This window comes from Drosophila albomicans, chromosome 3 (assembly GCF_009650485.2).
Source record: "Drosophila albomicans strain 15112-1751.03 chromosome 3, ASM965048v2, whole genome shotgun sequence".
NCBI lineage: Eukaryota > Metazoa > Arthropoda > Insecta > Diptera > Drosophilidae > Drosophila > Drosophila albomicans.
Window position 1 is genome coordinate 36,211,920 of NC_047629.2, and position 23,571 is coordinate 36,235,490.

At 33.7% G+C, this 23,571-nt stretch overlaps 10 non-coding genes across 10 annotated transcripts; 1 reads left to right on the forward strand and 9 right to left on the reverse strand.

The window, feature by feature from the left end:
* The first annotated feature begins 12,445 nt into the window (after positions 1-12,445).
* Trnal-cag (transfer RNA leucine (anticodon CAG)) lies at positions 12,446-12,528 on the forward strand. The gene has a single exon. It is a non-coding gene; the product is annotated as a tRNA-Leu (tRNA).
* Positions 12,529-14,370: 1,842 nt separating this feature from the next.
* On the reverse strand, positions 14,371-14,442 carry Trnae-cuc (transfer RNA glutamic acid (anticodon CUC)). Its single transcript has one exon. It is a non-coding gene; the product is annotated as a tRNA-Glu (tRNA).
* A 782-nt stretch (positions 14,443-15,224) lies between these two features.
* Positions 15,225-15,296, reverse strand: Trnae-cuc (transfer RNA glutamic acid (anticodon CUC)). The gene has a single exon. It is a non-coding gene; the product is annotated as a tRNA-Glu (tRNA).
* A 644-nt stretch (positions 15,297-15,940) lies between these two features.
* On the reverse strand, positions 15,941-16,012 carry Trnae-cuc (transfer RNA glutamic acid (anticodon CUC)). The gene has a single exon. It is a non-coding gene; the product is annotated as a tRNA-Glu (tRNA).
* Positions 16,013-16,593: 581 nt separating this feature from the next.
* Positions 16,594-16,665, reverse strand: Trnae-cuc (transfer RNA glutamic acid (anticodon CUC)). The gene has a single exon. It is a non-coding gene; the product is annotated as a tRNA-Glu (tRNA).
* Positions 16,666-17,062: 397 nt separating this feature from the next.
* Positions 17,063-17,134, reverse strand: Trnae-cuc (transfer RNA glutamic acid (anticodon CUC)). The gene has a single exon. It is a non-coding gene; the product is annotated as a tRNA-Glu (tRNA).
* A 2,870-nt stretch (positions 17,135-20,004) lies between these two features.
* Trnae-cuc (transfer RNA glutamic acid (anticodon CUC)) lies at positions 20,005-20,076 on the reverse strand. The gene has a single exon. It is a non-coding gene; the product is annotated as a tRNA-Glu (tRNA).
* A 435-nt stretch (positions 20,077-20,511) lies between these two features.
* On the reverse strand, positions 20,512-20,583 carry Trnae-cuc (transfer RNA glutamic acid (anticodon CUC)). Its single transcript has one exon. It is a non-coding gene; the product is annotated as a tRNA-Glu (tRNA).
* A 195-nt stretch (positions 20,584-20,778) lies between these two features.
* Trnae-cuc (transfer RNA glutamic acid (anticodon CUC)) lies at positions 20,779-20,850 on the reverse strand. Its single transcript has one exon. It is a non-coding gene; the product is annotated as a tRNA-Glu (tRNA).
* Positions 20,851-21,883: 1,033 nt separating this feature from the next.
* Positions 21,884-21,955, reverse strand: Trnae-cuc (transfer RNA glutamic acid (anticodon CUC)). Its single transcript has one exon. It is a non-coding gene; the product is annotated as a tRNA-Glu (tRNA).
* Between the last annotated feature and the right edge of the window lie 1,616 nt (positions 21,956-23,571).

The window sequence follows — 23,571 nt, forward strand, 5'->3', positions numbered from 1 at the left end:
ATATACATATACAAATGTGTGCGAATGTGTTTGGCTTACAGTTAAATCCTTAATCAGTAAGTTATTTCTGACGGCGCTTATTATGCACTGATAATCGCACCCGATGTTTGTGCTGCACTTATCGAGACCCCATATGATGCCCCGATGTGCAACAATCAGAGGGTCCAAGTTCCCAGCCCACAGTAAAGTCCAGTGTTGATAAGTAGGGGAATATTTACAAAGCTAAAGATCTTTTTGGGGATTGCCGATATCTATTTATATTGAATGCCCAAAAGTAATATTAAAAATTTATATATATGTATATTACAATATATATATATTTTTTTCATGATATATCTGTTTAAAAAATTTCAGATAAATATATTACTTTTAAAATAAACAAAAGTATTTCTATAATATATAAATTCTTTTTCTTTTTTTTTTTAAATTGAAAAAATCACATTTGGTATTAAAAAGTTTACTTTATGGTATACAAATTATATAATGCAAAGGAAAAATGGTTGTTTATTTGTGTCAAACCTAATTATTACAATTTATTGGCAGTAGCCTGTGCAAGTAACGACAGTTTACTGGTTGGAAAAGCTTGATTCGGAACGAAATTTCATTAGTAGACTTTTCGAAGTACTCACATCTTTTGGGTAACACTAAGTCAACGGGGCAGGGTCACGTAAAAACATGATGGACGAATGTGAGGCAACTCTGAATAATTTCGACAGCACTCGTCTCAAGTTGAAGCAGATTTTAAGGCGCCACGAGAAGATCGACGCCATGCTACAAGATGTGCAGCAACGTGTGGGTCCCATACATTTCCTTTTATCAATAAGCGATCAACAGAATACGCTAAACATTAACCAGGATGTGAAAACTGACAACGCCGCTTCGCCGAATTTTACTGAGCAAAAAGGTCTCAATTCACCATATACAGAATTGAAGACACTGCGACACAGTATGAATGAGTTGAATAAGGAGGAGTTGCTGGAGAATATGTCTAGCGGCGATTGGAAGAAAATCCTAAGGGACTTAGACGCTTGGTATTTACGAATGGAACCCACAGAGTCTGTCGAGTTGATCAGATCAGATGTTTTAGATACAAACTAAATGAGCTTGAATTCGCAATAAATATCATATGTAGTTCAAAATTCTAAGCAGTGTGAAATGTGGCAACAGCGCCTAACATTTGGCGCCAACAAACGTTAAAGCACAAAATAGTAACATGTACACACACACTCTATATTTGTTAGTATTAAGGGAGAGCGAACGCGAAGAGCGAGAAAACATTTGCCGGCTGTGTTTAGTTTTTACGTGTTGCCGGCACAAAAAAAACTCGACGAAAACTGGCAACAAAGCGCCAATATCAAAGGTTCTCCACCTCGCCCACTCTCCTTACTCGCGCTCTCACTCATACTCACGCTCTCAGCTGCTCAGAGAAATTTTGCACAAATAGACGACACCAGAAATAGAAGCAGGCAAAAACACTTCACCCACACATACACACATTTACTCAGGCAGACAATGCGCAGTGAAGAGTAATGCAAATAAAAAGACAACTTCAAATAGTTATGGACACACACACACACACAAAAGTACTGTAGTGAAATTTTTGTTGTTAGCTTTTTGCGTGCATTGGCATTTGTGTGTAGCATGTTTGTTTTTGTTATTGTGCTTGGTGCTTTGCGCTTTGTGCTCTTCTCGTGCGATTACCTCTTGGCCTCGGCATTCAAAAAAAAATCCACAGAGAGAGAGAGCTATAGAGAGAGAGCGCGCTTTTAATTGTGTTTTTGTTATCGCAATTGTTTTGCGTGGTATAGGTTAAGAACAAGCTTTTATTATGCATTTATTACACACACACACATACTATATGTAGAATTGTTAATAAACTTCATATTATATACACCATATTTATTTACAGCTGTGATAAGGCGCCCTTTTGTCTTATCTCAGCTTGCAATTGTTGCTGTTGCTTTTTTTTTGCAAAATTAGTTAAAACAAAAATATATTAGGTCGCTTTGAGCGCTCGCCAAAAAAATAGCATAAAAAGCCGGTTTTTGTTTTGTTATCTTTGCAAATAAGCTTGTATATGTGGGTGAGCTTTACACACACATATTTGTTCACATATCAAAGTGTATGTGTGTGCCGGTTAGGGAGCTTTGTGTTGTGTTTGTGTAGCTTCGATCCGGTTTGGATTTTTGTTTTTGCGCTGCTGACTTTGCCTATGTAAATTTGCGAGCCCAGACAACAACAACAACAGTGGGCCTGAAGCCTGCTTGTAAAGCGTGGGAGGAGGGACGTGGAAGGGGAAGGGGGAGGGAAACACAACCAGCATATGCTCGCAATGTGAGAGGCTGTTTTATAAACCGGGTGCGCAGACAGACAAACAGACAAAGCCAAAGCCCAAAGAACAACACGAGAGAAATGGAACAGCAATAAATATGAATTAGCCGAAAAGGTTTTATATGAAGCCAAATGCTAGACATTGGGGATTCCCTAATGGTCTTCTCTATATATGCGCATTACAAATTCAACTACTACATAAATAAATATTTATTTAATATTAATTGATTCCGTTAAGCAACAACGCAGTTTGCACTCTAGAGTTATCTCAGCTTCCACCTAAAACCTAGGGGAATACTTCCTAATTATTTAGGGAATTTACATATGGGGAGCACTGCAAGTTAAGTAACTTTTATTTAAATTTTAATATTAATATGTACCTTTTTACATAAGAAAAAATTGGATTTTTTTTAAAGATTTACATCTGATTATAAAAAGTTTAAAATAAAAAAAATATAAGTTCTGCTACTGTAAAAAAAAAAGAAATATCAATTTCAAAACATTATAAAAAGAGATAAAACAAAAAAATGGTTATAGTTTGAATTTTGCAATTGTATTTATTTAATTTAAAAAAATATATATGAATACATATATGAAACATAAAAATTTAGTACAATCAATCCATTAAATTTAAAAGCACTATGAAAATGTTTTCGTATTAGTTCCGATTTTTTGCATTCAAAAATAAACCTCCTTTAAAATATTTTTAATATGAATTTTTCATTCAAAATGCAAAACTGCTAAATGAGATATTCTCAAAAGAAATCGAATTTTTCGTGGCCAGCCTTAAAATATGGTTAAACTTATTATTTTTGTCATATTCTAAAGTCAATTTTTTGTTGTATCGAAATTTCGAATTTTTATGCAAATTTTGTAATTTCATGTAGAATTTTCTGGGGCCCATCAAAGTGACGAGCATCAAATGGGCCAGCGGCAAAATTGAGTCAAACAAAAGGCTATTAACAGCTGTATATACTATTCGGTATATACTAGAACATACACACACAAACGTGTGTATGTATGTGAGATACGTTTAGCATAATTGTAATTTGGTATGAAAGGGCTTTTAATTTAATGTTACACACACACGTGAACACGTGAATTGCATAAAGCTGGCGCAGCCTCAGGCATTTAGCTTGGACCACACAATCCCTGTCCGGCACCCCCTCTTCCATACTCACAACTCTCCAACTGTCGCTCTCTCCCGCTTCCACTCATAGACAGCGACATCTTATTTCTCCTACTGCTCGCAACTGTGCAGCATATGCAGATAAAGGTAAATAACTCTACTATATGCCTGCGCATACATACATACATACATGCATATGCATGAGTGTGTGTGTGTCGAAAGTTTACATGACTCGTGTCGTTGTTGTTTTTGTTGCTTAATTTACAGCCTTATGTCACTTTGGTGCATTATACTTTTTCATTATCGCGCAGCAGCACCCAAAAAAGAGAGTGTGCAAGCGAGAGAGCGAGTGCGCGCACTGGCTCTCTTTGTCTGGCCAGCGTGCTACACATGTGGCTATCTCTCTTGCTTTTGTTAATGTCCGAACAGCCAAAAAAAACAACAACAGCAACGACAAACATCAAAGGGAAATGAGTTTTCATTTAACGCACACAAAAGCGGAAATGAATCGAAATAAATAAATAAATGCACCTGTGTACCCCCCCTCCACCCACACAAAACCTCACACACACCCACCCCACTTGACTGCCCACACAACTGCAGCAGCATCCGTGCGTGTAGTGCAAAGAGAGCCACAAAGAGCTCATGCGCAGTGCAGCGAGAGAGAGATTGAGTGAGTGGAAGCGAGAGGCAGCGAACGTAGATAAGCAACTAGACAGCTATCTAGCTCGCTTACACACAGCGTGCATTCAACCCGGCAGAACAGTAGCAGCAGAAACAGCAGCAACGACAACAGCAGCAGCGACAGCACCCAATTGTGTTTCGTGTCATGCCAAGACGGAGACTGCAAGAATTTTCTGTAGATCGTTAGATGAATCGTCTTGTAGAATGCTTCTTGCATTGAGTCTGGTGTACGCGCCCTCTTAGCGCAACGCGAAACTTCCCTAACGCCTACTTTTCTCGAATATGTGCAAGAATTTTCTGCAGATCGTTAGATGACTCGTCTTGTAGAATGCTTCTTGCATTGAGTCTGGTGTACGCGCCCTCTTAGCGCAACGCGTAATTTCCCTAACGCCTACTTTTTCTCGAACATGTGCAATTTTGTGTATCATTTGTCATTTGTTTTGTGAGTGTTGTACAAGAAAGTTGATTTTTTCCTGCGCGTCTTTTATAAAACAATAAGAGGTAAGTTGTTAATATTATTAAACTACTATTCTAATCTGATTTAAATTAAAAAATATATTTGTATTTGTATTTATATTTACAGTTTTGAGGACCACGAAAGAGCTACGTTGGATGATAAAAATAGAAACTACAAGGCATTGTTCAGGGCGAAGAATATTGAAAACGGCGAAATAAATTAATTTTTTCTTTTAGCTATTATATTATTTAGTTATAAGTAAAACTGTTTAGATAATATTATATATAAATTTAAGTACTCATTGTATTAGTTTTAATAAATTTAATTTCAAGTATAATAAACATTTTATTTACTGCATATATTTTTGAGCGTATTTTTATTTTGCATATTCCGAACTACGCACTAGAATCTAAGCACAGATTTTCGGCAAGAGCTGCACCGCATATTTTCTACAAGAAACGTCGAGTACAAATTCTGCCAGCGCAGCCGAGGGAAATTTAAATTTCCCTTTGGCAAGAATTTATACTCGACGAGTCTTGTAGATAATCAGTTCCGCATATACGGCAAAACGAAGTGAGAAAGTCTTTTCGCATCTTGTGTCTACACATGACGGGACTGGAAGAAAACTTGTATATTGTCTACGAATAAAACACAATCGGGCAGCCAAGCACCTGACTCACGCCCCCTCGCTGTCCAGCGACACTCTGCTCTCCCCACCCCCCGCCAACATATGACGCCCTTTCATCGTCTCGCGGCGTTTTCATTTTCGCGCTGCATTTCGCCGTCGTCATCGTCTTCTTTTCTTTTCGTCGTTTTCTACCGGCAGCAAAAGCAAAACTCGCATGTTGTTTGTTGTTTACCGTTGTTGTATGTATCTAGAAAAATACCCCCTCCACCACTCTCTTTCCCCACAATATACAGACGGTCCTGCTTGCTGACTTTAGGTCTGTGTGTATGTGTGCGTGTTTTGCTTTGGCCTTATCAAAAGTTTTTGGCGCTCTCTGTTTTCTAGTTGCCGCCTCGCCTGTTTCGCGTGGCGTTTTATGTTTTGTTTAGGTTTTTTGTGTGTTGCCGTTTTTACTTTGACTTTCATTCAAGACGAGTCTTTGGCGTCGGTGCCCATTACCCGGCAACCTTCCTCCCCTTTGCACCCCTTTGCACCCCTCGTTTACTACCCCGGGCACGACACACAAACGCCAGAATCGAGCGCCAAAAACTCTCGTTGCGAGTAAAATAGATCACAAAATGGTTAACAAAACCGCCGTCGGGTTCGTTTAGAATACTAACAGATGCACTCACACACACACACACATGCACACGGTATATTTTCTAATGAAAATTAAAGCTTGAATGAAATGCTTCAAAAGATGTTGCATATTTTTGTGGGATAAGCAAAGAATTTGAATACCCAAATATTTAAAAAAGGAAATACTATGCATAATAGCAAACAACATTAAATAAGTAAATAATAAAATAAAAATACTTCAATCAAAATTAAAAGTTATAAAATATATGTGGTGTAAAAAATTGAATTTTAAAATAAAACTTATAAACGATTTTTTATATTATTGTGTAAATTAAAAATTAAAAATTCCATTAATAAATAACTTTCTTAATCATTACAAAATGTATAAATAATAAGTTTTCAAATAAACTATAATTTTTAAATTCTGTCTAAGTCATGTATTATAATATAAAAATAATTATTCTGAACTTGTAATAAAATCTGCAATTATTAAATAAAATATGAAACAATTGATTTACTATTCGCACCTAAGAAAAAGAAACAACTGTATACAGTTTAATAATGAAGTAATTTGAGGAATTAGAATTACTTGAGTCAATAATTAGTAAAAATAATTTATGTATATCCAGATTATTGAATAAAACATACATAATTATACTTTATTTCTGTTTTTACTTTTGTTGCCCTTCCACAACATGATGTAGATTTCAAATATCATACATTTTGTATTTTATTTTGTTTAATAATTATAAAATTAAACAATTTTAAGCTCAATAAGCTATAGTTAAATTGAAATATCTCCGGCACTTAAAAATTTGTAGTTTCATTACAAAATGCCATTCAAATCAACAGCATTTTTTTTTTTTTTAATTAGAAATAATTATTTTTATTCAATACAAAGTAAAACTAAATTTCGACACATTAGTTTGATATAGAAATATAGTTAGATGAACTACGCTTAAGCACGACTCTAATGAAATTCTCAACGGTGATTTTATTTGATTTATTTTTGTTGGTGTTAGATTTGATGCGAAAAGAACCGAACAAATTTTTGTTTGTTTCGTACGCGAGTGCGGAGTTTTCTAAACTAATTTTGTTAATCAGTTGGCGCGTAGTTAAAGCCAACAAAAAAAGGGCTAAAAGCGCAAAAAAGCCAAACAAGCAAACCAAACCAAACCACAAAATAGCTGGCAACAGCGACGACGTCGACGTCAGCGTAATAGAGAAATAGAGTGAGAATTCAATAGAGAGTTCGGCTTCGGCTTTATATTTTTTTTTGGGGTAGGCTGGGAGCTATGCGCGATGGGTTTAGCTACAGTAATTAGGGGTGGCACACACACACACACATACTATCACATACACACACTCACACACACATATGCATATACTAACGCGAGTTAGGAGAACTGATAATGTATTAGATTGCGCATACGACGCGTATACGTAATATTTGTTTTTTTTTCTGCTTTATTCACCACTCACTTTATTTGCACATGGATGTTGTTCGTTTTAGTTGCTTTCGATTTGGAATTTATTTTTTTGGAGGGGTTTGTCCGAAAAAACGTTGCCGTGTGTTTTGGGCCAAAGTTGCAATGCGATACTAAATTAGGTGAAAATAAAACTTATGCGACTAAACCGAAAATTTTGAATGTGTGTTGCTGTTGACAAAGCATTTTCGAAACTGATTTTTGCATAACGCGTCGCTGCAACAAATGCAAAAACGCCAAACAGCAGCAACAACAACAACACGCAATATATCCGGGTGAAAAAAACTCATTATGAATTGCGTTTGGTTGGACGTCGACGCTGCGGCAGCAAAAAACCACACAAGTGGGTGGACAGCAGCCAAACATCCAGAAGGGTTGTCAAGAGGGGGACGGGGGAGGGGGAGCGGGAGGAGGACGACATCGGCTGTCAATAATTAGCAGCCCTATTAATGCAGCGCACCCAAAACAGCAAAAAAAAAGAAGAAGAAAAATTGTATTCTCATTGCTGTAATTTTCACGCACACGCAGCGCGTGTCGATTGAAAATTCATTTCGTTTTTTTTTTTGTATTTTTACTGCTGCTGATGTCGCTATTCTATATATTTATTCGATTATTTTGTTGTTGCAGCAGCATCATCAACATAATCAGTAGACGTCGCAGCAGCGTTTGGCGACTGCAACTGCAGCTGCAACTGCAACTGCATCAGCGCATTAATGCTCCACTTGCCACTTGCCACCTTTCGGCCATGCTGCGCGCATGCCTCCCATGCGTTGCAACAACACGGCAACGGCAACAACTCTTTTTTAAATTCTTTTAGATGCGTTTCCACAGCAAATAACAACAAAAAATTGCATTCATTTTGTGTAGCATTTTTTTGTGTGCTCGCATTTCATTCACACTCGAGACGAGATGCTTGATGACGTTTTAAAATGATTCTAGGATATTTAACCGCATTTAAAATGGGACCTGAAACGTTATGATTTACTTAATAACTTGGATTTTTAAAAACTATTGTAAATACAGAGAAATAAATATGAGAGGAGCAATAAAATTAATTGAAAATCAAAGTTATTGTAACTATAAATGTATTTATAAGATTATTTAATAATTAATTGTTTCAGCATTTTTAAATGTAAATAAAAGAAAACAATTATTTGTAATAATATCATTATTTTATATTTATTTCATCTAATAATTAATTCATTCTTATTTTTCAATACTTTCATATTTATTGTCAGTATTTAATTGTATTTATAAGATTATTTAGCAATAAGTTGTATCAGTATTTCTAATGTAACATAAATGAAAGTTTCTCTTTAAATAAATAATTATATTTTTTAGCCCATCTCAAATGAAAGTATTTTATTAGCATATCTAGCGATTTTTTTTTTTTATAATAAAATCACAAAGATTATTAATAATTTTCAAAAACAATAACAATAATAATAATAACATCATCAAAATATACAAAATTCTATATAAAAAACACACTCAATATAGAATATGTTATAGATACAATCCGTAAAATAAAAAATTAAAATTCTTAATAAATACCAAATACAGAAAATATTATAGATAACACCATTATCAAAACTCAATATAGGATATAATATAGATAAAATGTAAAGTCGAATACTACAACAATACTCTTTATACTATAAAACATTTATTATTTAATACTGGACTATTCTGAATTTAATAAAATATAAAAAAAAGTATTATTAATAAATTAAAAGATAGAAACTAACTTCAACTTACCTTTGGATTACTCTACTATGTCTCTCCGATTCATATTTCTTTAGTATTAAACAGAGCTCGTTGTATTGTAAATGATTTCAAAGCATAGCTCGCTTAACATCGCATATTTCATCTGAGCCTTGCGTAAAAAAGAAATTATAATACAATTTATTATTATATTTTTTTCGCCTTTGCTACTGTTTATTGTTGTTGTTGCATGCCCCAAACGCCGTGACAACCAACCAAATTGCAACCCACACTGAGCTGCCACCCCAACGTGCAACACACAGCAACACAGCATCAGAATCCGCATCAGCATCAGAACGCCTTTTTGTGGGCGGGCCAACCGCACGCACGCAATGACATTTTTGTTGTTATTGTGCTTTTATTGTAAATTATTTATTTATTTATTTTTTGTGTATCCTCCGTCATCATCATCGCCGTCCTCTTCCTCATCCTCATCCTTTGGCTCCTCTTTCACTTTGTGGCTGCGTTTTTTATTCGATTTTATTGTCATTTTGCGTATGCCATTCCACTGAATTTCCATATAAAGTAGTATATACAGTATACTAAATATACAGCATTTTTGAATGCCATTGCATTGGGAGTATTATTATGCAAAGTGCATTTTTTTCGCGATACGTACTTCAAAAATACCATGCATAAACAGGATCAAGTATTTTTTTCGTTTAAATCTCAAATTAAGAATAAATTATACGATTTAGAGCGGAAGATTTTTGAGGTGTGCATTTTAGACTCGTTTTTCATTTCAATAATTCTTTAGAGAATCGTATTATATGGTTTAAGAATTCAATTTTGTTTCAGAAATATTCTTAAATTTAATAAATTGTTACTTTTTAGAAATATGCATCGAATTTAATATCCATACTTAGGTTTTTGGTATAAAGTAAATACTTTATACTAATCTTTAATATAATTTTAGAATTTTATTTTTAAAAAATTTTTTTTGTTTAAGAAATATTCTAAAATTTAATAAAATGTTACTTTTTAGTAATATTTATTGAATTTAATATCCAGACTTGGGTTTTTGGTATAAAGTAAATACCGAACTTCAGTATAATTTTAGAATTTTATTTTTTTACTTTTTTTTTGTTCAAGAAATATTTTAATATTTAATAAAATGTTGCTTTTTAGAAATATTCATCGAATTAAATATCCAAAATTAGGTTTTTGGTATAAAGTACATACTAAAAATTAGTAATTAGTAATTAAATAGATTAAGAATTTTATTATTTACTTATTTTCGTTTCAGAAATATTCGAAAATTTAATAAAATATTACTTTTTTGTTTTTGGTATAAAGTATATACTAAATATTAGTAATATAGTTCCGTTGATTTTCTCAATTTTGAAATTATACTTATCCTTACTAAGATTCATTAAAAATATAATCTAAACATAAATATAAGTCTCTTATTTGTTTGTTTTTTTATAAGTCATAGAATTTTAACAAGGATTAATAATATTTTGTTTAAAAGTGAGTTTGTCTAGTTTTTCTTCGTTTTTTAAAGGGTATAAACTTTCGTATTATAAGCAATATGTCATGGATAGTTATAAAGCACCCTTCCTTGCGCATAATTGATAACTAAAAGGACTCTATATAATTTATATAAATTGCCTTCAATAGCAACAACATAAATTTTCACATACGTGTCTGAGTTTTAATTGCATAATGTATAATTAAATAGCCATGGAGACTGAGAGCAAAGTGTGAGTAATGCGCATAAAATAATGTAAATTATTGTCAATTGTATTAAACCAAAAAACAAATGATATAAAAAACGTATCACATGTATATAATTCATTGTTTTTATCCAATCATTGTAAAAATTGTAATTATTTTTAATTAACGATGCATGGACGACAAACATGGCGACATTACATGAATCGTGAATACTAATATAATATTATCGTAATATAAAAGACGACTTTCATTGGCTAATTGCACATTGGAAAAATTGGAAAATGTCAAACGATTGGCTACCAACATTTGCCATTGTTTACAATCTCTAATATACATAGTTGTAGCCTGATCAAGATAATTCTATGCAATTATTTATGTGTTTCATTACAACGTGGGTTCAATTGTTAATCCCCGATGCTCCCAACACGTTTAAAGCCAAATTAACCCCTAATAAGTACAGTTTTTTGCAGTCTACGCTGAACTCTTCGTTGGTTTGGGATACGCACAAATTTTCAGCTCCCAAATACCCCAAAAAAATAAAACTGAAAGCCCAAAAGACCATGTACAATATATTGACGTAACATCAGCTGCAATTATACATGGTATATAAGACCAGGCATATAAGTCCTACATGAATATATATGTATGTATATGGGTTGACATTAAAATACATTTTTGGTCATCGTTTTTATTTTGCCATTTTTCGCATTTTTGCTTAATTTTTAGCAAGCGCTGTTGCTCTACAAATTGAGGCATATTAATACCGATAGAGATTTGGGGTTTTAGTATTATTTATTTGTTATAGTATTTTGTATAGTATAAAAACTGCAAAATATCTATCTCATTTTGACTCTGTAAATTTCTTAAAATTAAGATAATGACACCTAATTTTATAAATATTTCCCTTTCATTTCATCATTTTATATCTTATTGACATTTCTTGAGTCTGTACATTTTAAATACTACTGCATTATTTTAGAATTTTTATACTTTTCTTAGAACGAAAGTTTAATGTTATTTCTTGGGACTATACATTTGTTAGTAGTTTTTTACTTTACTTATTGCTAAGTTTGAGATTAATCTATTTTCAACATTTCTTTCTCTGATTAATTTTAATCAAACCTCTTGTAGCCCATACAAAATTCGTTGCTACGCTCATTCTTTACATATTTTACGACCCCGTCGCTTCTCTGAACTCAAAGCCGCTGCTGATTAACCATGCCCCCGATTGATGCCACCGTTGTTGCAGCAAGCTACTGCTGCAACATGCAGCCACCCAACAAATTTGCGCATGTGAAACAATTTTTTTTTACACTTTTGTGCATGTCGCATATGCTGGACTGTTGTTAAACAAGCACTGCATGTGCATACAGACACATGCAACATGCAACATGCATATACATATGTAAATATCGCTGGCAAAGGGTGTAGCATAAATTGCCTATCATGGGGATTCATGGCTGAGAAATGCGCGCAGAGTATAATAGAAAATTATTGCAAGAGTGTAAAGTAATTCAATGTAAATTAAACTGATCCTCAATTAGCATACGATCGACAATATGTAATTTAATTCAATTAATTTTGTTCTACCTAATCATTATCTTTTTTACTTTTCTCTCTTTCTTTTATCTTTTTTCTTTGTACAGTCTTTATCTAATATGCATTCACATGTCAGGATGGCCGAGTGGTCTAAGGCGCTGCGTTCAGGTCGCAGTCTACTCTGTAGGCGTGGGTTCGAATCCCACTTCTGACAAGAATTTTTTTCAACTTTTTTTTAATTTTTCTAATGATACAGATTTGAAAATAACATATGTATAAAGCAATTTTATATAGAAAATGAATTATATAATCCTTTTATATACTTATAATTACTTTTCTACATTTCTTAAAAATTGTTTCCAACAAAAAAAGAAATGGAACTTATTAAACCTATATTTATAAATTTATGAATATTCTGTTTTAAGTAAATGTAGATCTATTTTATAATTCTTCGTTTTTTTTATTGGTCTTAGAGATTATATCAGAGCTATATATAAATATTTGCTATGCAACATTTTTAAAATTATTGCCTTCAAAAATAAACAGAAAAGGTTTTAAAAAATAGATATTTCATCCCGAATTTATAAGGAAATGCTATTAAATACCAATTATGAAATTACTATATTAACCCTACTTATAGATATTGTATATCTATAATATCCCTGTGCAGCGCTTAACGCCTATCTTTTTTTGGAGAATGTTAATAAATGCAACAACACAGCACACAGCAACAACACCATACAAGCTCTTATATACCTGCATATGTATGTATTTGCATTGTTGCCATTTACACAGAGAAAAAATCATCAGTAAAATAAAGGCAAATGAAACCCAATTGATTTTCATACAAAAAGAATTTTGGAATGTTTTTATTTGGAGGTAAAAAATTGCAACCCTTAAAAAGTTTTCGCGACCCGCGTTCACATATGCGAATTTTTTTGTCGGGCTTTTGCAATCTATTTTTTGTTTTTTGGTTCTTTGTTTTTTTTTTTGTTTTTCATTTGACTGTCGAGTGGGGTTTATTTTTAATGATGCGAATTCGATGTACGAAATTTTTCATTAATACAAGCCTAGGTTTATTTATTTATTCTATTTGTATTTTTTGCTGCGATGCTGCGTTGCTGCGGGGGTGTTTGACAGAGATGGAATACACAGATAGAGCGGGACAGACAAAGCAAGAGAGAGAGAGAGATTGTCGTCCAGTGCAATAAAACGCATCAAACGGGGAGGCAGGGAACAGAGGCAGACGCACATGGTTGGAGTGCGGTGTTCAATGGACATGAACATGGACATGGACCATGGGCTTTAAGTGCGTTATATACAGCATGCAAGTAAATGAATGATGATGGAGAATCCCTCGGTCAGTTCAGAATATATACATATATCTGCTATAAATGTATATACATGGAGGAACTCTCTGATGGGGCGGCTGTTTATGCAATGCGGTTTATTTTCCCAACCCAAAACCTGAACAAATACACCGTAAAGGAGAAAGAGAAGAAGAAAAGTTATTTTTGCATAGCTTTCATTTAATTTGCCCAACGCTCGACAATTTTTGTGCGTGTTGTTTGCATTTCTTGTGCTCCTTTCAGCTATAATTGAATATTATATTCAATTATAGGTTCGTTAGGAACTGGCCACCAGTGCCTACCTAGAGAATGCAGCTTCCTACCTAGCTGACCTCCCGCTCTCCTTTCTCTTGAACTCAATCAGACTGTAGCAAAAACTGAAGCCAATCGAATTTACGACTACTTGCACATGGTGCATTCAATTCGGCTGCAGCTAGAGCTAATGGATAATATGAGGTCCCAGTAATTGGATTATTGGCAACTGAATAGCTCACAGATGCCACTGACAGGTTTCAATGGGTCTGCATTACAGTTAAATCAATTACTCAGCTAATTGACTACCTGCTGACTGAAGTTTAACTCAGAAATTGGCCATTGCCTCTCATTTAACTCGAACATAATGAACAGAAATAGTAAAAATAATGTTGTCTAATGTCCACAGCATTTCAAAATGTTAGTTAATGAAATAAAAAAAAGTTCACTGAATGTTCCCATACCGGGAATTGAACCCGGGCCTCCCGGGTGAGAGCCGGGTATCCTAACCACTAGACAATATGGGAGTGATGATCGCCATTGGCATTTACCTCGATTCAAAACCAAATACAAAGAAAGATACTCAAACGTTAAAAGCTATAAATAGATTTTAGAATTAAAACATTTATGTGTTACATACATTATTGTGTTTACATTACTCAAAATAATCTTTTAATAAATAAATGAAATGCAATCAATGCAATTTTGTTAATGCTAACAGTTGGTACGAATTATAGCAGTTGCATTCCATAAGCTTTATATACGATTATAGACCTTTATGATCTCTGAATGAAATCAAAGGAAACAAAAACTTCCCATAGAAAAAAGCAAAAAAAAAAATGATATAAAAATAAGAAAACATTTATAGATGAGAAAGTAAATTGGTGGCCTTAGATACAATAGAGCCATTAAAATTACTTGGAAAATCAAAATTTACATATGTAAGTGAATGATGCAATTGGATAATAATATTGGTTCATGACTGGTGAAATCTTGTAAATACTTCACTTGAATTATTATAAATTGAATAAGACTTTTCAAAAATCAAAATTAATATTCTCTTTTATAGTCACATTCATTTTAATATCAAAGATGATATGTATGTATATGATATGATATCTCACAAATCAGAAATGCTGTTGTGCAAAGTTGCAAAAGAGAACATGTCAAATAAAGACTTGATTTCCCATAATGTAAAAATTCTTTAAATATCGGATATTACTGAAAAAAAAGTTGTGCATTAGAATCCTGAAACTTTTAGAAAGTTTTTATAGAAAGACCAAAAAACAAACTCATTGGTTTTTCGGTTTTCCCATACCGGGAATTGAACCCGGGCCTCCCGGGTGAGAGCCGGGTATCCTAACCACTAGACAATATGGGAGGTGAAATATCGAAATATCGATATGAAATATCGAAAATGAAATATCTATAAATATAAAGTAAATACAATGTTAAAAAATCAGAAAATATTGAAAAACAAATCGTAAATTTTATCGAAAGATCTCTTTCATATTTTAGAATCCTGAATATAACTTTTAAAAAGTTTTTAACCACTAGATGGGAGATTAAATCCCAAAAAGGAATGGCTTACAAAATCTAAAAAATAAAACTGACAAAAATTAATATAATTGTATCTTTAATTATAATGAAACAACAATAATTGATAAAAGATCGAAAGCTTTAAAAAAGTGGAGAATCCTAAAAACAACAAAACAGTTAAGAAATAAACTAGAAAAATTGAAAAACTTAAATGAAATAACAGTGCGAGATATACAATGAAAAAAAATAAATTAGTTCCCAAAAAAAATCGGGTGAGAATAGCTATCCTAATGTAAAAATGGCGAAAAATAATTGATAAAAACAAACTTAAAAGAATGTAAAAAAGTGGAGAATCCTAAAAACAACAAAACAGTTAAGAAATAAACCTAGAAACCGGTTTTCCAAAAAAATTTGAAAATCCTTAGAATAACTTATAATGTAACAGTGCGAGATATACAATAGGAAAAAAATAAACCTAGTAACGGTTTCCCATACCGGGAATTGAACCCGGGCCTCCCGGGTGAGAGCCGGGTATCCTAACCACTAGACAATATGGGAGATGAAATATAGAAAAAAAATTGATTAAAAACAAATTTGGAAAAATGTAATGTAAAAATATTTAAAAAATCAGAAAACAAATTGTAAATTTTATCGAAAGATCTCTTACAAATTTTAGAATCCTGAACAAAACTTTTAAAAAGATTAAATCCCAAAAAGAAATGGATTACAAAATCTAATAAATAAAACTGACAAATATATATATATATATATATATATATATATATATATATATATATATATATATATATATATATATATATATATATATATATATAGTACTGTTCGTAGTAAGTTATTTTTAGGATTCTCCACTTTTTTTGGAGAAACTTTCGACCTATTTAATGATAAAATTATATATTATATATTATATTATATATATATATATATATATATATATATATATATATATATATATATATATATATAATATATATATATATATATATATAATATAAATATATAATATATAATTTTATCATTAAATAGGTCGAAAGTTTCTCCAAAAAAAAGTGGAGAATCCTAAAAATAACTTACTATGAACAGTGCAAAAAATAGGAAAAAAAAACCTGGAAACGGTTTTCCCATACCGGGAATTGAACCCGGGCCTCCCGGGTGAGAGCCGGGTATCCTAACCACTAGACAATATGGGAGATGAAATATATCTGAAGAAAAAGATAAAAAAAAATTTTTTTGAAAAATAATAGTATGTACACATCTATAAATATAATTTAAAATATTTTCAAAAAATCAGAAAATATTGAAAAAAAATTGTAAATTTTATCGAAAGATCTCTTACAAATTTTAGAATCCTGAACAAAACTTTTAAAAAGTCTTTAACCACTAGATGGGAGATTGAATGCCAAAAAGGAATGGATTACCAAATCTAAAAAATAAAACTGATAAAAATTAATACAATTGTATCTTTAAATATAATGAAACAACAATAATTGATAAAAGATCGAAAGCTTTCCAAAAAAAGTGGAGAGTTCTAAAATTAACTTATTACAAAAAAGCTTGGGGTTAGGAAAAATAAACCTAGAAACGGTTTTCCCATACCGGGAATTGAACCCGGGCCTCCCGGGTGAGAGCCGGGTATCCTAACCACTAGACAATATGGGATAGATGTTGCCACGTTGTCATTCTGCAGTTCATAGCCCAAACCCAAGATCCGTTAACACTTATCTATCATCAAAAATATATATGAACATGGCCGTAAATTGTTTGTGTGAATGTGGATGGATGCGAACAAGGTCTGATTGAATTAAATCACTTAAAATGCAAGTGCATTCTCTTTCAATATTGTGAGCTAAGCCTGATGAGAGCGAAGGATGAAGGTGGATGCTACTGGGCCTGCACGATATGCGATAAGGTCTGCGCCTTATATACACATGCGTAAACAGGATATATACACACACACACACAAGGAATCACTCAACTATATGTATGTATAGTATATAGTAATATATGTAGCATTATACAAGCTGAAAAAACACGCATCAACAATGGCAACATGAAGTGCATTTCAAATTTGTTGTTGCTATCGATTTTTATGTTGCCAAACAGAGATGACAATAGCCAGCACATGCTGCACTCAGGTGGCAGGCAAGTGCGACAGAGAGAGGCACAACACATGCTTTACTATATATAAACTGTAAATATAAAAAATGCAAATGCGCCCGAGCCGAGTCGCAAGGGGACAATCAGGCGGTAAAGAACAGCGGGCAGAGGAAGGCTGGAAGGCAGGAAGGAGGCAGCAGAATGCAAGGATGCAGCCGCAGCCACAGCAGCACCAACAGCATCCACAGCTGCCCCCCTCCCCTTCCACGCCCACATACGGCCACAATGCCCGAAAAATGCAACAGACTGAAGGCGCAGCCGAAAAACCCGAATGCAGCCCAAAAAAGGGTTGGACTACACTCAGAGAAATCTTCTAACATATAGCTGCTTTCAAAAGGCACCAAAGTTTGATGAGGAACATAAGTATTTACATTCATTGAAAATGAGAATATGAAATTTGTCAATAGTATTCAAAATTTTCTTCAAGAGAATCAGAGATTTAAAAAATTATTTTTATTATATTAATCTTCTTTTGAAAAACATTAACTTAACTCTCTATATGTATAATGTAGTATTAGATCTATTATTATAAGGATAAATGACGCACATTTATAATAATTATTTACTATATTTGCTAAATTACATTTTTGTTCATTTTTTAAATATTTCAGGTTAAGATTTTTATTAAATAATGTTGGAAATTTATTTTTATGTACTTATGTACTTATTTCGTAAATATTACAATTCTTTATAATGAATTATAATCTAAACTGAAACAATTTACGAAATAAGTAAAATGTTAACTGACTATGTACACAAAAATAATTATGAAGCATTTTTAAATGATAATCTTTAAAGTAATTATTTTTAAAATGAACAAAAATGTAATTATGTAAATATGTCAGATAATTGTTAGATATTTTAATGAATCTCATCCAACAAAAATTAGGTAAATAATAATATTTTAAATAATAATGTAAATTGTAAATTCTCAATTTATGAATAAACCACTAACAGATTTATTAAATTTATTTGATGCGCTAAAATAATGTTGAACTTCATTCAGCTTTTTCTCAGTGTATTGCTTTTTTATGCTTAAAAACTTACCACAGCTTCCCGTTCAACCCTAGTGTAATGGCAGGCAGTGGCCTTCTGCTACAGCGTTCAAAGGGCAGGAAAGAGGCGCCTTTTGCATGTCCTTGTCCAGCAGCAGCAGCATCAGCAACAGCAGAATCAGAAGCAGCAGCAGCGGCAGGAGTGGCAGCTGGCTCACCTAATGAAGCTGGGAGCCGCCGCTTGTCAATTGCAGGTGGTGACGTTGCTGCAAATGGTGGCAAGGTGGCAAGATGGACCAGGATGGGGATGCATCAGGTGTGGAACTGGCCATGTTCGATGTTGTCAGCAATTCAACCGCACAGGGACGATTGCCAATTTTAATGCATGTTATAGTCAGGAGTCAGAGGCAATATCCGCCATGCAGCGCCAAACGACAAAGCCTTTTGCATTTTTAAATAAAATTGCCTAGCAAATTTTTGAGTGGTACGAGTTTTGGGTTGCGTTGAGTTTCCGAAATGAATGCGCATTTCATAAATGAAGTTTGCGGTTTGTTTCGCCACAAATGCAACGACGCATTCAAAAAGGGAGGAAAACAAAAAATCTCCTGACGGAAATGAAAAGATTTCAATGAGCATATGTTGGGTGCAGAAATCACAGCGAACATAATTCATTCAGTATTCCGATTTAAGGGTGCACATTCAATCTTAAGTAACATTAGATTATCAAATGATAAATGATTGCATTTTGAGTGGCAACTGGGCTTCTCTCATTTAGCATATTTCCTGTTGCCATTCGAGACATTCCGCCGGTCAAAAGCCATCAAAAATCAAATGTATAGTCTGTCTGTCCGTCTGTCTGTCTGTCAACGGAACCAGTTGCCTGGTAGACGACGCACTCCCCTCGTCTGTCACATTGGTTGCTGCTCATTCGCTGAAAATGGTATATCATTCATCAGCTAGAGCCAGAGTTGACAGCCCAATGCAGCAGCATTCATACAGTTCACAAATAAATACAGTAGACTCACACATAGACTCGAGTATGCAAGCACATTCGTATAACTGAATGAGGAAACAGTCTCCTCTCTCGTATAATATTCGAAATGGACATTGATGCATTGTTATGATACAAGTGGATAATGGCAATACTTTATGGCGGGTGAAAATATTTTAAATATTGCTCAGGAGAAAGGCAGACAACACCAATATAAATTAATTGTATTATTGTAAATTGAATAAAACTGTAATCAAGATGAATATTTTTACAACATTACCAATTCAAAAATCATCTTTAAACATATGTATATAATTTAGAATCCAGAAATCACATTCTTAAAAGATTGTAAAAAAAGGAAACTTGTCAAATAATATCGGCTTGTTTTCCCATACCGGGAATTGAACCCGGGCCTCCCGGGTGAGAGCCGGGTATCCTAACCACTAGACAATATGGGATAGTTATCTTCAACGGAAACTTCTACGAAATTTTAAAGCAAATTCCACAAAAGATTTATCTTTTATTAAAATAAGAATTAGAATTATTTTAAGATTAGATGCGAAATTTTTTTTTAATGTAAAGCAAAATTTTCTACTATTATCCAAAATATGTGAGCAGTTAGTTCACATAATACAATAAGTTAATTCATCTAGCAATAATTCACATATTACTAAGATACTTCGCTATAAACAGTTATAAAAGGAGTTACAACAAAAGCAATAAGAGAAATAAATAAAATTTTTTCAAAATTTGTCAACGTATCGGACCAGATTTGATCTTTATCAGGAATGTGAATATATATTATATTATAATCGAACAATACATATCTATCATATCTTGACAGAAACTTTAAGAACTATACGCAACTTGACAAAATAAAACCTCAAATCGGTTTCCCATACCGGGAATTGAACCCGGGCCTCCCGGGTGAGAGCCGGGTATCCTAACCACTAGACAATATGGGATAGATGTTAATCACTAAAACTACAACAGAATTTAAAACTAATTAAATAAAGGATATTACTAAAATTAGGAGAACAAAAACTTAAAAGTAATACTTTTCCGATAAATTCTTCTATTTTTATATCAGCAATATCTTAATCTAAAAATAAAACTTAAAAATATATCTAAAAACTAAAAAAAATAAACCTCAGTTCGATTTCCCATACCGGGAATTGAACCCGGGCCTCCCGGGTGAGAGCCGGGTATCCTAACCACTAGACAATATGGGATGGTTGAAAACAGCAAGCACAAAACTAAACTTACAGTAAAAGCAAACGCAAAATAAATATCTATAAATAGATATTCCGTGATTATGCGGGCTCTTTTGCTCGCACAGTCAATGCATTGAATAATTGAGAAACAAGCACACAAAACAGAACAAACAAAAGTCGCCGTTGTCCACAGCGAGCAGCAAACAGAAGCAGCAACAACAACAGCATGACTTTGGGCTATGAATAAAAGAACGAGAGAGCAAGATTGACAAAGAGAGCTGCTGTTGTGTGGGCTTCAAGAGTAGAATGGGTATTTATTTTGTTGCATGCTTCAGCAAACGATTCTTATTGTATTTTGTACAGTATTCACGTATGCACAATATATATAAAATATTGAAATTTAGCCTACGGAATTATACGAATGAATGTGAAACAATAAAAACCAAGGCACCCGCCATATGCAATGTAAATTTCAACTGCTCAACCACAACAGCAACAACAACAACAGCAGCAACAGTCAGCTTGTGTGGGCGATGTTTGGGGGGAATTGTGGTGGACTGCATGTGGAATCTGGACTGCGTTCTTTTAGGGGGGGATGATGGCTTGAATGTGGCTGCATAAAGTAAAGTGCGGCACTCGACATATTGAAGCATATTAATTAAAAACATTTTCATTTATTAAAAGAGCAAGAGCCAGCCTCCAGCAACAGCTACAACAAAGAGGTAGCAACAAACAAAAGGGAAGGGTTCGCAAAATAAATATGTTTGGCAAACTGGCAAAACTGGCTGTGGATGCAACTGGCAATAGGCTGGACTTTAAATGAAAATATGCAAAATTTAAAAAGTAGCTTGGGAGAAATAAATACTTATTTTATAACTGAACTAAGAACAGCTAAAACTTAACTATACTTGCTAGAAATACTTTTTAATAATAAAGATTGTGCAGTGCAAAAACAGAAAATATGACTAAAATGTGTATATCAAATTTAAAAAAAAGTTAATCTTAACGATTTCCCATATATCAAATTTAAAAAAAAGCAAATCTTAACGATTTCCCATACCGGGAATTGAACCCGGGCCTCCCGGGTGAGAGCCGGGTATCCTAACCACTAGACAATATGGGATGGATGAAATCATGCAATTTAAAACATGGTTTGAAACCAAATATAAGATTAAAGACTTTAATTGGAATTTCTATAAATAGAAAACAACGAAAATAATATAAAAATTTCAATTTTAAATGGATTCTCTTGAATTCTTAAAAAAAAATGCAGACAAATCTTCACGAAGCACCTGCAATATATTCCGATCGTTTTATACTGATAATAATGTGAAAACTGTGTTGGACAAGTGCCTTTTCAATATCCATAGTTAAAGTATAAAATGACTTTCTCGCTATGCAATTAGAAGCGATACCCGTAAACCAAAAACGTTGGAGAATGTTATTCAAAATTATAGTAGACGTCGTAATATAGAACCTAGAGTTATCTAGGCTATTTGCAAACTACAACTATTGCTCAAAGCTAGCACAAATAATCCATGCGTAGACCTATCATTTGGAGTGTATGAGATAGAGCGTGAGACATAGAGAGGGAAAAACTTTTGGAGCCCAGAGCAGCAGCAGTAAAGCGTACAATGGCTTTCAGTCGACGGGAGAATGGAGAGATGCTTCTCTTACATAGCACGATCAACAATTTGTCCCTAGTTAATTTTCATTGAATTTCAGCCGCAAGCTGAAGACGGGTTGCATTTTTATCTGGGAGACTGCATCGCTGCCTGCTAACAAATTACCCAACGTTGGCCATAATCGTAAGGCATACGAAGAGGCGACTGGAGACTGTAGACTGTAGAGTGTAGACTGCTGGCTGGAGACTGGAACACTGTAGACTACCGAATGGGAGACAGTGCAAAGTGGGACGTAACAAATATATGTAGTACCATAACATAAATTTAAATGATAATAGCGAAAACATACATTGCCAGATACTTTGTTGCTAATTGCAGCTGAGGACGACTTTTTGCTCTAATTGAAATACAACACAGCAAGCTCAAGAGAGGGCCAGGCTAGGCCAAGCAGCAGCTATCAGCGGGGAGTATTCGATACTTGAACTTGTTTCTCTTTTGGCGCTACGCTAACTAGACGCCATTTATCATTCCGAACTGGGAAAACTCGATTTTCTACAGCCTCGTCGCGTTTGCAATGTGCGGTCCGCTCTTTAACTTTATTTCTTCACAGCGAAAATTAATTTTAATTATCAAAAGATTTCGCTGAAGCCCCCTTCAAACTTCTCTCACTCTCTCTATATCTGCTCTGCAATCAATATTAATATTTGTGACAGTTCCAGTTCCGTAACGAATTAATCTCAGTAGTTCTACATTATTTGTTAGGTCTTTTTTGTATCAAATTCGTATTTTAATTTCTTCGCTCAATGATGAGGCATCTAAGGTCAGAGCTCTACAGAGCTCACTTCAATCCGAGGAATGCAACCGTAACTCTCGATTCCACGGCTGCATTTATAGAGCAAATCGAAAGACGTTCCGCATTTCTGAAGCAACAGTTTTGCATTTTCAACGAAAAGATGACAGCTCTGCAACAATCGATAAATCGCAATTACTGTGAAAATATGAACGAATTGAAATCGCGTTCAAATGCTGCAATCACGATGTCAACGAAGCAAGCTCGGCTCTGGAAGAAGCGATTGTCCTTGCTGCTCCTTAAGGATAGCGAAATGCGTCAAAC